The following is a 12848-nucleotide window of genomic DNA, read 5'->3' on the forward strand; positions in this document are numbered from 1 at the left end:
ATCGGCTAAATCTCTCAATATCTCAGCTATTCGATATTCTGCTGCCGGATATGTGGTGACAGTGTCACCAAATGTAGTTTATTAGATTTTCATAGCATCTTGGGGGGCCTTTAGTGTCCCTTTAAGGAAAATGTGTTCATTTGCTTGCTTTGCGGGTTTACATATCTTGTGTGCATTCTGTGTAAACTCTTCCTATTTTCCTATTTTCCTATATTCCTAATTTCAGTTGTTTAGTCAGGCTTTCTTTATTCTTTTTTTAGATTGCTTTTTTTGCTGTGAGTTATTTGGCCACTTTTTCCTCATTCTTTGTGCTTGATATTGTTGAGCAGCATGCGAACTTTTGTTTCCTTCTTTCTTTATTCAAGACATTTCGTTTCAAAAATACCTTGGGTGACGCAACAAAACGCAAAATTGTGCCTGACTATGCCGAACGCCCTCTGGCGCAGCGCACATACACACGTTGTACACAGTAAATTATTGCGCATTGCAGGTATTAAGCTCAGGTTTCATCAGAAGAATAAGGCCTTGCTAACTCGTACAGTTTCCTTAAACAGCAGGTTGTAACAAAGCTATATAGAATAAACAAGTCATAAGTATGCAGGTAAGGAGCAAAATAAAATAGGGCCACCACATCCTTCAGGCCAAATTTACAAAACACTCCCGTTGCATGCGTCATACTCGCGGCATCGTAGTAGCTGTCGCCAGTTTTGCAAATAATGCATGGAATTCATTTTGAAGATCTGACCTTAAAAACCTTAGTTCTTGATCACCATATGTCATACGGGAACGAGGGTTTGGTATTAAACGTGCCGCAGATGTTACGGATAGTCTCTGCAGAATACTTTGCTTGAACTGTGTTTCCCTTTTTGGTACTGTCAAAATATTTCTAGAGCTAAATTGTATGTGTACAGATTCATGATGGGAAATCATTTAAACTTGGGCGTATCTTCTGATAATTCTAGATTCCAGATTGTTTTCACCGGTAGCTTTCGCAAGGAAAAATACATTCGAAGTTAATCTTTGTAGTCGGGGACCATGCTAAAGAGAAGTAACAATAACGTGCAAGTCAGGGAGCATAGTAGCTTTGGCTTTCACACCGAACGGGACAAGATATCACATTTTATTTAACATTCGCAGGACACATCCGATGTGCCTTCGGAGTGCGTCAAGGTGAGCTGTCCATGAAAGGTTTCCATTGAATACTGCCTCTTAGAATTGAAAAGATGAAGATTGTTCGATAGGAATGCTTAGAAAGTTTTAACACACGTTCTCGGCCGGGAGACTATGTATTTAGTTTTGCTGGTTTTTATTAGAAGTGTATTCGAGTAAAGCCATTAACTTACTGTGTTAACCATTCGTTAGCATGATGAATGACCTGCGTTACGTCGGTACATGAGAACCACATATTCGTGTCCTCAGCATATAAAGTTAACTTTGTGTCATTTCTTATGTCTACAACATCATTCATAGAAAACAAAAATAATGGCATTCCAAGTAATGATCCAATTGCTGTGCACCGTGTTCTGTCAATCCACTGTCTGATTTCACGTCATTTATACACATATACTGAGCTCCAGAGGTTAGGTAGCATTTTATCAATCAGCATGTTTGCCGCGAATCCATTTAATTGACTCATCCTTAAAAACGAACTATTTCGGACACACTCTAACGCATTTCTAAAATATAAAAAGATGTCCAGAGTGATCATGTTATTTTCAACGTTTCAAGCATATGTCCTTTAGCTTCAAGAAGTGCAATTTCAGACGACGTATTTTTTCCTCAACCCAAGTAGTTCATTTGGTATTATATCATTTGTCATGAGACAGCCACTAAGCCTTTTACGTATTATATTTTCCGCAATCTTTGCAGAAATAAGAAGCACAAAGATTTTTCTGTAATCGTTCATATCATAAAAAACCTCCTACAATTATGTACTACCGTCACGCAAACTAGCTTCACGGCGGCTGGGAACACCGCGGTAGACAGAATCAGGTTGAGAAGATGCGTTCTTGGGATCCTTATTTCTTCATCGGCGCTTATTGCTTTGTGCTTAATGTAAAGAAGACAAAGAACAGAAAAACGCTGCGGCATCGCCATCACCATCGCTTGTCTCCGGCGCCCATCTCGCTCGCGCTGAAGCTGTGCCCTGCGGCTAATTCGACCCTGCTGTGCCCGAAGTACTGCCAGTGCTAGACGTTCCAGCCAACCATTAAATCCACATTTCACTTGGTGGAGGTCAATCTGAGGTTCCCTGTACCAATCTCGCCCTGGAACTTCGCAGCAGAACATTGACTACCCCAATGACGGAGCCGACTTCATTGCACCTACCTCCGCCAGTCACCTGCACAGGTGCCGTTCGTCAACGGGACCCGGCTACCTTCAGTGGAAGCAGCGATGACGACGTCGACGATTGGCTGACCACTTACGAACGGGTCAGCCGTCACAATAACTGGGACGACAACCGTAAGCTCAACAATGTCATCTTTTACTTGAGCGACGTCGCTAATCTGTGGTTTCGAAACCACGAGTCGGACTTTGGCACCTGGGCGAATTTCAAGACGAAATTTTCTGATGTTTTTGGCCGCCCCGCCGTCCGAAAACTCCGCGCGGAACAGCGTCTTCGGTCGCGACTGCAGCTGCCCGGTGAAACGTTCACCAGTTACATTGAGGACATTGTTGATATGTGTCGTCGCGTTGACCCGACCATGACCGAGGCCGCTAAAATACGTCATGTCCTCACAGGAATTGATGACGGCGCTTTTCACATGCTCATCGCGAAAGGCCCCACTACGGTCAAGGAAATCTATGACCTCTGTCAAAGCTACGACGAGCTCCGGAGGGAGCGTGCTTTGATTCGCCAGCCTCATACATCACTTGCTGGACTAGCCGCGGAGAGGGAGTCATCTAGCCTCTCTGAAGACATCAAGGCTTTTGTACGCCAGGAAGTCGCGCGACAACTGTCCTTGCAGCCCTATGTTAAGGAGTCGTCAACAACTGGCCTTGTTCCGGAGCTTCGCCATGCAATCCAACAGCATGTATCTGAAGTCCTCCCTAATCCTGTTCCTCAACCAGCTCCGGCCGCACCTTCAATGCCGTTACTCACGCCCACAGTTTCATCGTCCGGCGTTGCGCCACTGAGCTACGCTCCAGCATTCGCGCCGGCTCCTCCTCAAGTATTGCGCCGCACGTATGCCCAAGTCACTTCAAGTCCACCGCCTGAGCCAGCATATGCCTATGCTTCGCCCCCCATGCGGTCGGCACCAACAGCTTTTGCTCCCCCCTTGCTTCCGACACGATCTCCATGGCGCACATCAGACAACAGGCCTATTTGCTACCACTGCGGCATCCCTGGGCACACTACACGCTACTGCAGGCGCCGAATAAATATGGCCTTTGCTGCACGGCCTGCGCCACCTTATTTGGCCCCCCAGTTCCCAGTCCCATCGGGTCCTCCAACAGCACCCCCTGAACCTCCGGACTTCCGCCCTCGTCGTTCGCCATCACCACGTCGCCGCTCCATTTCGCCAATGCGCCGACGACCCGCTACCCAGCCGGAAAACTAACCGCCGCAGTTCGCGAGGCACGAACTGCGTATCCGACCGAATTTCAAAGTCCTCGTCTTAATCCCGCGAATGTTATTCCTGTCATCGTTGAAGGTGTTCATACTCTTGCGCTCGTCGACACCGGTGCCGCTGTATCAGTTATCAGCCAAAAACTCTGCCGCTCCATCAGAAAGGTGACTACGCCTCTCGAGGGACTATCGCTTCGTACCGCATCCGCTCACAGTATACAGCCGACAGCTATCTGCACTGCTCGCGTCGTCATTGCTGCAGCCTTGTACATCATCGAATTCGTCGTTCTCCCCACATGTTCTCATGACGTCATTCTCGGCTGGGATTTCCTGTCCCAGCATCATGCTATCATTGACTGTGCCAGTCCTCAAGTAGAGCTCATTGAATCGAGTGATGCACCGTCTGATGCCCTGCTCCACGAGCCGTGTCCTCGTTTTGCGACCAAACTCCTCGTAGCACATGACACAACCATCCCACCCGTTAGCGCTGTTCTGGTTCCCCTCACTGCCTCTTTTACCACCGCCGCGACAGTCCTCTTTGTGCCCTCTAACGTTGTCTGCCGCCGCCGCCACTTACCGCTGCCGTTTGCCGTCCTTGACATGAAAAACGGCGCTAGCACACTTCTGGTAGCCAATCCTCTTCCGTCTCCCGCTATGTTGATCGAAGGGGAGTGCCTCGGCCGCATCGAGCCCGTGGACCTTCTGTTCACCTTTGATGATGTGTCATTCCCTGTTTGCCAAGTTGACGCCTTGACTCCAACTCGTGTGGCTTCAGATCCGCTACAGCGGGACCTTTTTGACCATTCCGTGGACAGCGCTCTAGAACCGCGCCACCGCGAGCAACTTCTTGACCTCCTACACCAATTCCGCGCCTCCTTCGACATTCCGCAATCTTCCTTGGGCCGCACGACGAGCGTTTCCCACCTCATCGACACTGGCGCTCACCCACCTCTCCATCAGCGGCCGTATCGGGTGTCCCCGACTGAGCGCCGTGTTATTGCCCAACAAGTCGATGACATGCTGCAACGCGGAGTAATTAGAGAATCCTGTAGCCCATGGTCGTCTCCTGTGGTCCTAGTTAAAAAGAAGGATGGCTCCATACGATTTTGTGTTGATTATCGCCGCCTCAACAAAATCACTCGTCGTGATGTGTACCCCCTCCCACGAATCGACGATGCCCTAGACTGTTTGCAAGGCGCAGAATTCTTTTCCTCACTCGATTTACGCTCCGGGTATTGGCAGGTGCCCATGGCAGAGGCGGATCGTCCTAAGACCGCCTTTATTACTCCAGACGGACTATACGAATTTAATGTTATGCCATTCGGACTCTGTAACGCCCCAGCCACATTTGAAAGAATGATGGACACTGTACTGCGCGGCCTGAAATGGAACATCTGTTTATGCTACCTCGATGATATCGTCGTCTTTTCAACCGACTTCCCGACCCACCTGACTCGACTTCGCCAGGTCTTCACCTGCCTAACCCGCGCCGGTCTTCAACTGAACCTCAAAAAGTGCCGCTTTGGTGCCCGCCAGCTCACAATACTCGGACATGTTGTGTGTAAAGATGGCGTTCTGCCTGATCCTGAGAAGCTGCGCGCCGTCGCTGACTTTCCGAAACCGACCACTTTGAAACAACTGCGAAGCTTCGTGGGCCTCTGCTCGTACTTTCGTCGTTTTGTCCGGAATTTCGCAACCATCATAGCCCCCCTTACACAGCTCTTGAAAGGCACCCCTAACCTCTCCTCTTGGTCGCCAGCCTGCGATGATGCATTCGCGACACTGCGCAATGTTCTGACGTCACCACCAATCCTTCGCCATTACGACCCTACTGCACCTACAGAACTTCACACCGATGCCAGTGGTGTCGGCCTCGGCGCCGTCCTCGCCCAGCGCAAGCCTGGCTTCTCCGAATACGTTGTCGCCTACGCAAGCCGTGCTCTCACCAAATCCGAGTCCAACTACTCCGTTACCGAAAAGGAGTGCTTAGCTATCGTGTGGGCTGTAACGAAGTTCCGCCCTTACTTATACGGCCACTCCTTCGAGGTATTTACAGATCATCACGCTCTCTGCTGGCTCGCGTCTCTCAAGGATCCGTCTGGCCGTCTCGGGCGCTGGGCTCTCAGGCTTCAGGAATACGACATCCGTGTAGTGTACCGCTCTGGCCGCAAGCACTCTGACGCCGACGCTCTTTCTCGGTCACCGGTGCGCTCGCCTAACTCATCGTCCCCTCCTCAAGCATTCTTGTCAGCACTCACCATTGAGGATATGCCTTTCGAGCAACGACAAGATCCTTGGGTTTCTAACCTGCTGGATATCCTTGGCACTACTTCCGCGGCTACGCATCCTCGGGCACTCCGCCGACAGGCCTCCCATTTCGCCATTCGGGACGGCCTTCTCTACCGCAGGAACTACAACTCAGATGGCAGAACGTGGCTTCTTGTCATTCCGCGCCACCTCCGCTCCGAGGTTTGTGCCCACCATCACATTGACCCTCAAAGCGCTCATGCCGGCGTCCTCAAAACCTATGATCGAATTCGTCAGAGGTACTACTGGCGGGGAATGTACAATTTCGTACGGCGCTACATTCGCTCTTGTACCGCCTGTCAACAACGCAAGATTCCTCGCCACCCCGCTGGCCCTCTCCAGCCTTTACCTTGTCCAGCTCGCCCGTTTGATCGCGTGGGAATCGACCTTTATGGTCCGCTACCATGCACTGCCGCTGGTAATCGATGGGTCATCGTCGCAGTCGATCACCTGACCCGTTACGCCGAGACTGCTGCACTTTCCGCGGCGACAGCCCGAGAGGTAGCCCATTTTCTTCTGCACCACTTCATTCTTCGACACGGCGCCCCTCGCGAGCTACTGAGTGACAGAGGTCGTGTCTTTCTTTCCGAAGTAGTTCAAGAGCTCCTGTCGTCTTGCAAATCGATACATCGGGCTACAACCGCGTATCACCCGCAAACAAATGGCCTCACGGAGCGCTTCAACCGTACGCTTGGGGACATGCTCGCAATGTATGTTACATCTGAATCGGGAAGCTCCAACTGGGACCAGGTACTGCCATTCGTAACGTTCGCGTACAACACTGCCACCCAAGCAACAACTGGGTTTTCGCCCTTCTTTCTCTTATATGGCCGTGAACCATCTTGTACTCTGGACACAATTTTGCCATACCATCCAGATGCCTCTGAGTACAGTGCTTTGTCAGATATTGCACAGAAGGCCGAGGAATGCCGTCAGCTTGCTCGCACGTTTACCTCCAATACTCAAGGCTATCGCAAGGATCAGCATGATCCCGATACCCCTGCTCCCACGTTCCTGGCCGACAGCTTCGTTTGGCTATGCGTTCCTGCCACCAACAAACTAGACACCAAATACCACGGACCTTATCGCGTCTTGGAACGCACATCCCCTGTGAACTACGTCATCGAGCCAGTCACCCCTTCTTCCGACCACCGCCGTCGCGGCCGCGAGGTTGTCCACGTTAGCCGCCTCAAGCCATATTACAACCCTCTGGTCGTCTCTTCTCCCTGAGTCGCCAGGATGGCGACTTCTTCACGCGGGGGAAATGTAAAGAAGACAAAGAACAGAAAAACGCTGCGGCATCGCCATCACCATCGCTTGTCTCCGGCGCCCATCTCGCTCGCGCTGAAGCTGTGCCCTGCGGCTAATTCGACCCTGCTGTGCCCGAAGTACTGCCAGTGCTAGACGTTCCAGCCAACCATTAAATCCACATTTCATTAATACCATCAACTCCAGACGCGTAATCATTTTAAAGACAAAATTATGTCTAGTATTTGATACTGATTTCTAGGTGACATAAAGATTGTTTTCTGACACAGCGTTTTCATGAAATGCTCGCATGGTACTGTGGCGTAGTTATCTGTGGAAGAACCTACGGAAATAAAGTGTTCGTTAAACGCGTTTGCAAACTGAACGTCACTCAGACTCGTATGACACAAAACTCGCTTTGGTGAAGTTATTTTGGGCACAATGTCTCTGATTCTTTGCCCTAGAAGACGAGAATTTCCCATAACCTCAGACATTTTATTTATGTAGTATGCTCTATGTTTTTTTTTATTTATTTTTTTATTTTCAGCGCTTAATTTATTTCTCCCATTGTTAAACAGTCGGAGGCCGCTTTCACATCTAGTGTCCAAGAAACTTTGAAAACGGTTGTTGCGGTGTTTAATTTTGTTTTATATTTCATGCGTTTTTTGAAAATTTTCTTGTCCGCTTGTCTTTTTAGGACCCTTATGCGGAAAGGATACATTGTAGACAGACATAAAACATTCCAAGATGATAATGTAAGCATTTTTAAGTTCACTATCCTATGGGATGACATCCCAGTTTATGTTTTCATTATTTAACTTAAGTATATTACGTTCTGTGTAGTCTCAGCCCATAATAGCTTTTCTAAAACACGTTAAGTTTTTAAGGCATCAGAGAGTAAATTGTAAATGGTCGGTAAGGTAACAGCTGATTATCCCTGATTTGGTTTCATGTGTAGAAAAGCTTGTAATGCAGATGTCAAGTATCGTTTCTGAACTTGAAGTGACGAATAGAAGTACTAATTACTTTAGAACACCCATATGACTAAAAAGGGTATTTGAAATGCAAAAAGGTAGTGTTATTTTGAAGAGATTTATATTTAAGTTCCTATCAATATGCACTCGAGTTTGGGCGCGACACTGCATTCAAATACATCTGAATGCAGTGAATTGACTTTTTGTGCTCACATCACGAGTTCGCCAGCTTGACGACCAAGCTAAGCCTAACGTCGACTACGGCCGCCGACGCCCGTAGGGTGCCGGCGAGGCAAGTCACCGGCCTCTTGTGGCCCAGGACTGCGCTCGGAGGCCGACATGGAAGTTACAGTTGAAGGTGAGACGCTATCGCCGGAGGACTTTTCCATCCAAGCCGGATGGTTCACGATTGATAAGTCAAAACGCAGCGCTCGTAAGAGCGGCAGCCATGTGGCATGGGGACGCCAGGATGGCGTTCCGAACGAAGGAAGACGGCAAGATGGTCAGCGAGGGGCTGTCAACTCAGCTAAGACGGAGGGCAGGAAGGTGGCAATGCGTTCGATGAAAACGCAGCACATTCGTCTTCCCCCCGGACTACATAAAGTCGTCATTAGACCGAAAGGAGGACTTCGAACGCTCTCAGCATGCAAAACTGAGACGGTCTCTGACATCGTGAAGTCGGCGGCAGGTATTGCGGCGGCTGACGCAAGAGGTGATATCGTCCTTCTGAATCAGAAGCAAAACACCATTCTGGTACGCACCGACAGCTCTGAACGGGTGCGGAAGTATATGAATATTGGGAATCTCACTTTAGGGACGGAAAAACCTGAAACGTTTGCATATTTTGTGACGCCGGATGGACACGGCAAAAGAGTCATTCACGGAGTTCCGCTGACTCACACAATTAAACGGGGGCGTGAGAACCTGACCAGCAAGTACGACCCTGAGATTGTCGGGGTTAGAAGGTTAGGAAAAGACTCCGGCTCTATTCTGCTGCTCTTCGCAGATGAAAAGGGGCCATATTGGATCTATTACACGAGCACGCCCTTTCGGTGCCTATTATATAAGAAAAAACACGAAGTGTGTTTCAAGAGGCTAGCTCGGACATCGCGCCGATGTCTGCCCGAACGCAGGCGTGGTCAAATGTCGAGGATGTGGCATGGACAGCCCAACGCCAGACTACTCACGTGAACTTAAGTGTGCTCTTTGTGGCGAGGGACATGAACTGGGACACAAAAAGTGCCGTGAGATGTATAGGATTCCTTAATTACTCAAAAAACGCCAGTGGGAGAAGAAGACCAAGACAAGACGGCAAATTCATCAGAGAATACATCAAACCGGCGGAGCCGACCTAGGACCAAGGAGGACGAGGGCTATCGCGGCCGCTCGGTCTCCTTCCCTCGTCTCGGGTCACGGGGCCATTCCAGCTCTAGGGACCGTTCCGGCTCCCAGAGCCGTTCAGGATCCAAGACCCACTCTGGTTCCAGGACCGGGTCCCAGTCCAGGGGCCGCTTGAGTTCCAGAGGGCGATCACCGTCGATGTCTTCAGCCAAGAACAAGACGGCAGCCGACCATAAAGAGGTCAGCTGGGTAGGTAGATCCTCCCAAAATAATTCGGATAAGGGGGCAGATGAGCTCCTCCAATTGAGAAAGATGGTTGAGACCCTAACTGACACTGTAAGAAAACTTACTAAACAAAAAAGAGGACGTGTGACCACACGCAGCCCGAGCTCACGCTCGCAGAGGTATGCAGGAGGCTAGAGGACAAAATTGACGCCCAGGTTGAGGCCACAGATAAGAAAATTCAGGCACAAATTCAGTGCATTTTTAACGTTGTTCAGGAAATCACTACATAACCAAAAGGCTAGGAAACGAGCTTTTAGCTATAAATGCGTGGCGGCAGGCCGTAGAGAATAAAAGAGACGCCATTACGATAACCCTTCAACAACTCCAAAATGACCAGGCAACAGAAGGACAATAGATATACGCTCTGGCAGTGGAACTCTCGGGGATACCGCCGGAAGCAAGCAGTTCTTCAACAGCTCCTCATTGGTAAAGACTGCCCGGACATGATCACTCTTCAGGAGACTGGAGGGATTGCAAAATTATCAGGCTATCAATATTTTAATGCCTCTGGCGAGAAGGCGGGAGTTACCACCCTCGTCAAAAGGAACATAACTGCTATTGCGCTTGACACGGGGATTAGTCACGTAGAGCACGTTCTTCTAGAACTCATTCCGAATAATAAAATTAAGACCAGCCTATTTGTGCTGAATATATACAGCAGTTCAAAACAAAGAAAGACTCGCTTCGGGTCGCTTCAAAAAACTCTACGCATTGCTAACAAACAAGCGGTGGTGGTAATGGGGGACTTCAACGCCCATCACGCTGCTTGGGGGTACCAGAGAGAATGTGTCAAGGGTAGAGAGCTCTGACTCGATATGCAACAAGGGGCCTTCACCCTACTTATGGGCCCTCAGTCTCCCACTAGAATGGGAAATAGCGTCAGTACGGACACATCTCCGGACCTCACCCTTGTTAAGAACGTCGACAGTGCAAACTAGGTTAACACTCAAGAAAATTTAGGCAGTGATCACTTTATTTTGGAAACGGTAATGACTGCTGGGCCCTATAAACGCCCAGGCCGACGTCACTCACTCCTCCAGTGGGACGCCTTCCGAAAAATCCGGGAACCGAGTGCTAACATCGCAGAAATTGATTACATTGAGGAGTGGATAAGGCAGCTCTAATTGGACGCTCGCAAAGCGACCAAGACTGTGGCGGAAGACTCAGGCCAAGAAACAATAGACACCCGCCTCCTCCACATGTGGCAAGCCAAAACCAGTATGGAAAAGCGACTTAAAAGTCAAAAGTGGAATCGTAACCTTCGCAGCACACATTAAGAGATAGAAAGCGTGCAGAGTGGGTCAGAGAAAAACCTCAAGTTAACGACATTCTAGTGGAAATTAAGAAGAAGAAATGGACATGGGCAGGACATGTAGTGCGAAGAGAGGATAACCGATGGTCGCTGAGGGTAACAAACTGGATTCCAAGGGAAGGAAAGCGTAGCAGGGGGCGGCAGAAAGTTAGGTGGGCGGATGAGATTAAGAAGTTCGCAGGGGTCAAGTGGATGCCGCTAGCACAGAACCGGGTTAAGTGGAGAGATATGGGAGAGGCCTTCGCCCTGCAGTGGGTATAATCAGGCTGATGATGATGATGAACCTTCGCAGCAGGATAGCAAGGCACAACAAAGAGATAGAGGAATATGCGCTCGAACTTTCTAGGCAAAACTGGGAATCGCTATGCGACAAAATGGACGAGAATATAAGTCTGGCCCGCACATGGAGTTTACTCAGATACCTCATAGACCCTGACGGATGTAAAACGGCCCAGAGGCAAAACCTCCAAAAGATCCAGCATAAACATGAGGGCACAGAGCAAGGGCTGCTCGATGAGATTCGATCTAAGTACATAGGGGACACGAGAAGGTACCTCTGCATGGTTACTGTGTGATACCCAACGATCGCTTGGACGAACCCATTACTGAATCCGAAGTGCGAGCAGAGCTTGCTAGATTAAATACTAATCCAGAGCCCGGGCCGGATGGGGTAAGCAACTAATTGCTCAGAAATCTCGACGACAACTCTATAACAGCACTCACTGCCTACATGCAGAAATGTTGGGAGGCGGGTGAGATTCCTAAGCAGTGGAAGTCGGCTAAGGTGGTACTTATTCCCAAACCGGGGAAACCTTTGTCGATCGAGAATCTAAGGCCTATATTCCTAACCTCCTGTGCAGGGAAATTGATGGAGCATGTAGGGAAGACACGTCTCAACAACTACATGGTAGACCATCATCTTTATCCTATCTCCATGGTGGGATTCAGGTATCATCTCTCAACGCAGGACGTCATGCTGCAACTAAAACATGAAATTCTTGACTCACAAACGCGGGACACGAAGGTCATCCTGGGTCTTGACCTGGCGAAGGCTTTCAATAACGTCACGTACAAGGCGATCCTGGATAATCTTAGCCTCCTGGGAGTAGGCCCGAAAACCTACAACTATGTTAAAAATTTCCGTTCCGACAGAGTGGCCCAAATTAACTTCGGGGAAAGTAAATCAGACTACATAGAGCTAGGTAGCAAGGGGAGCCCGCAGGGATCTCTACTGTCCCCGCTTCAATTCAACGTGTCCATGATCGGGCTTCCTAGCAAACTAGCAGCGGTTGAAGGTCTCAGTCATTGCATGTATGCGGATGACATTACTACGTGGATTGGCAAAGGAACCGACGGTCAAATAGAGGAGACTCTCCAAATGGCGGAAGCGGAATCACTGGCAATAGCCATCACCATAAAAACACAAGACAACGAAAATAAGTCATCACACGTAGTGACGGACTCCCAACCAGCCTGCAGGGACTACCTGGCCGGAAAACCTCACAAAAGAGCGTGTGCAATATTACGTTCCATCTCCCAGACGCACACAATTACATGGACACCTGGACACGAAGGCCTAGAAGGAAATGAGGTAGCGAATGATCTAGCCCGAGCTCTCACAAACCGGGCGGATCCCCATCCCTACCTCACCCCTCTCCTAGGACCCTACGGCGACAGGCTGGAACACCTGCGGTTAGAAAGAAGAATTTTCTCACCACCACACAAACACCTTCCTTCCTCGGACGCTATAAACTGGAGAAAAATACAAACACATTCCCTAATCTTCAAATTTTAAATAAGATAAGCCCAA

This window comes from Amblyomma maculatum, chromosome 4, assembly GCF_055883805.1.
Source record: "Amblyomma maculatum isolate TAMU_Amacu chromosome 4, ASM5588380v1, whole genome shotgun sequence".
Taxonomy (NCBI): domain Eukaryota; kingdom Metazoa; phylum Arthropoda; class Arachnida; order Ixodida; family Ixodidae; genus Amblyomma; species Amblyomma maculatum.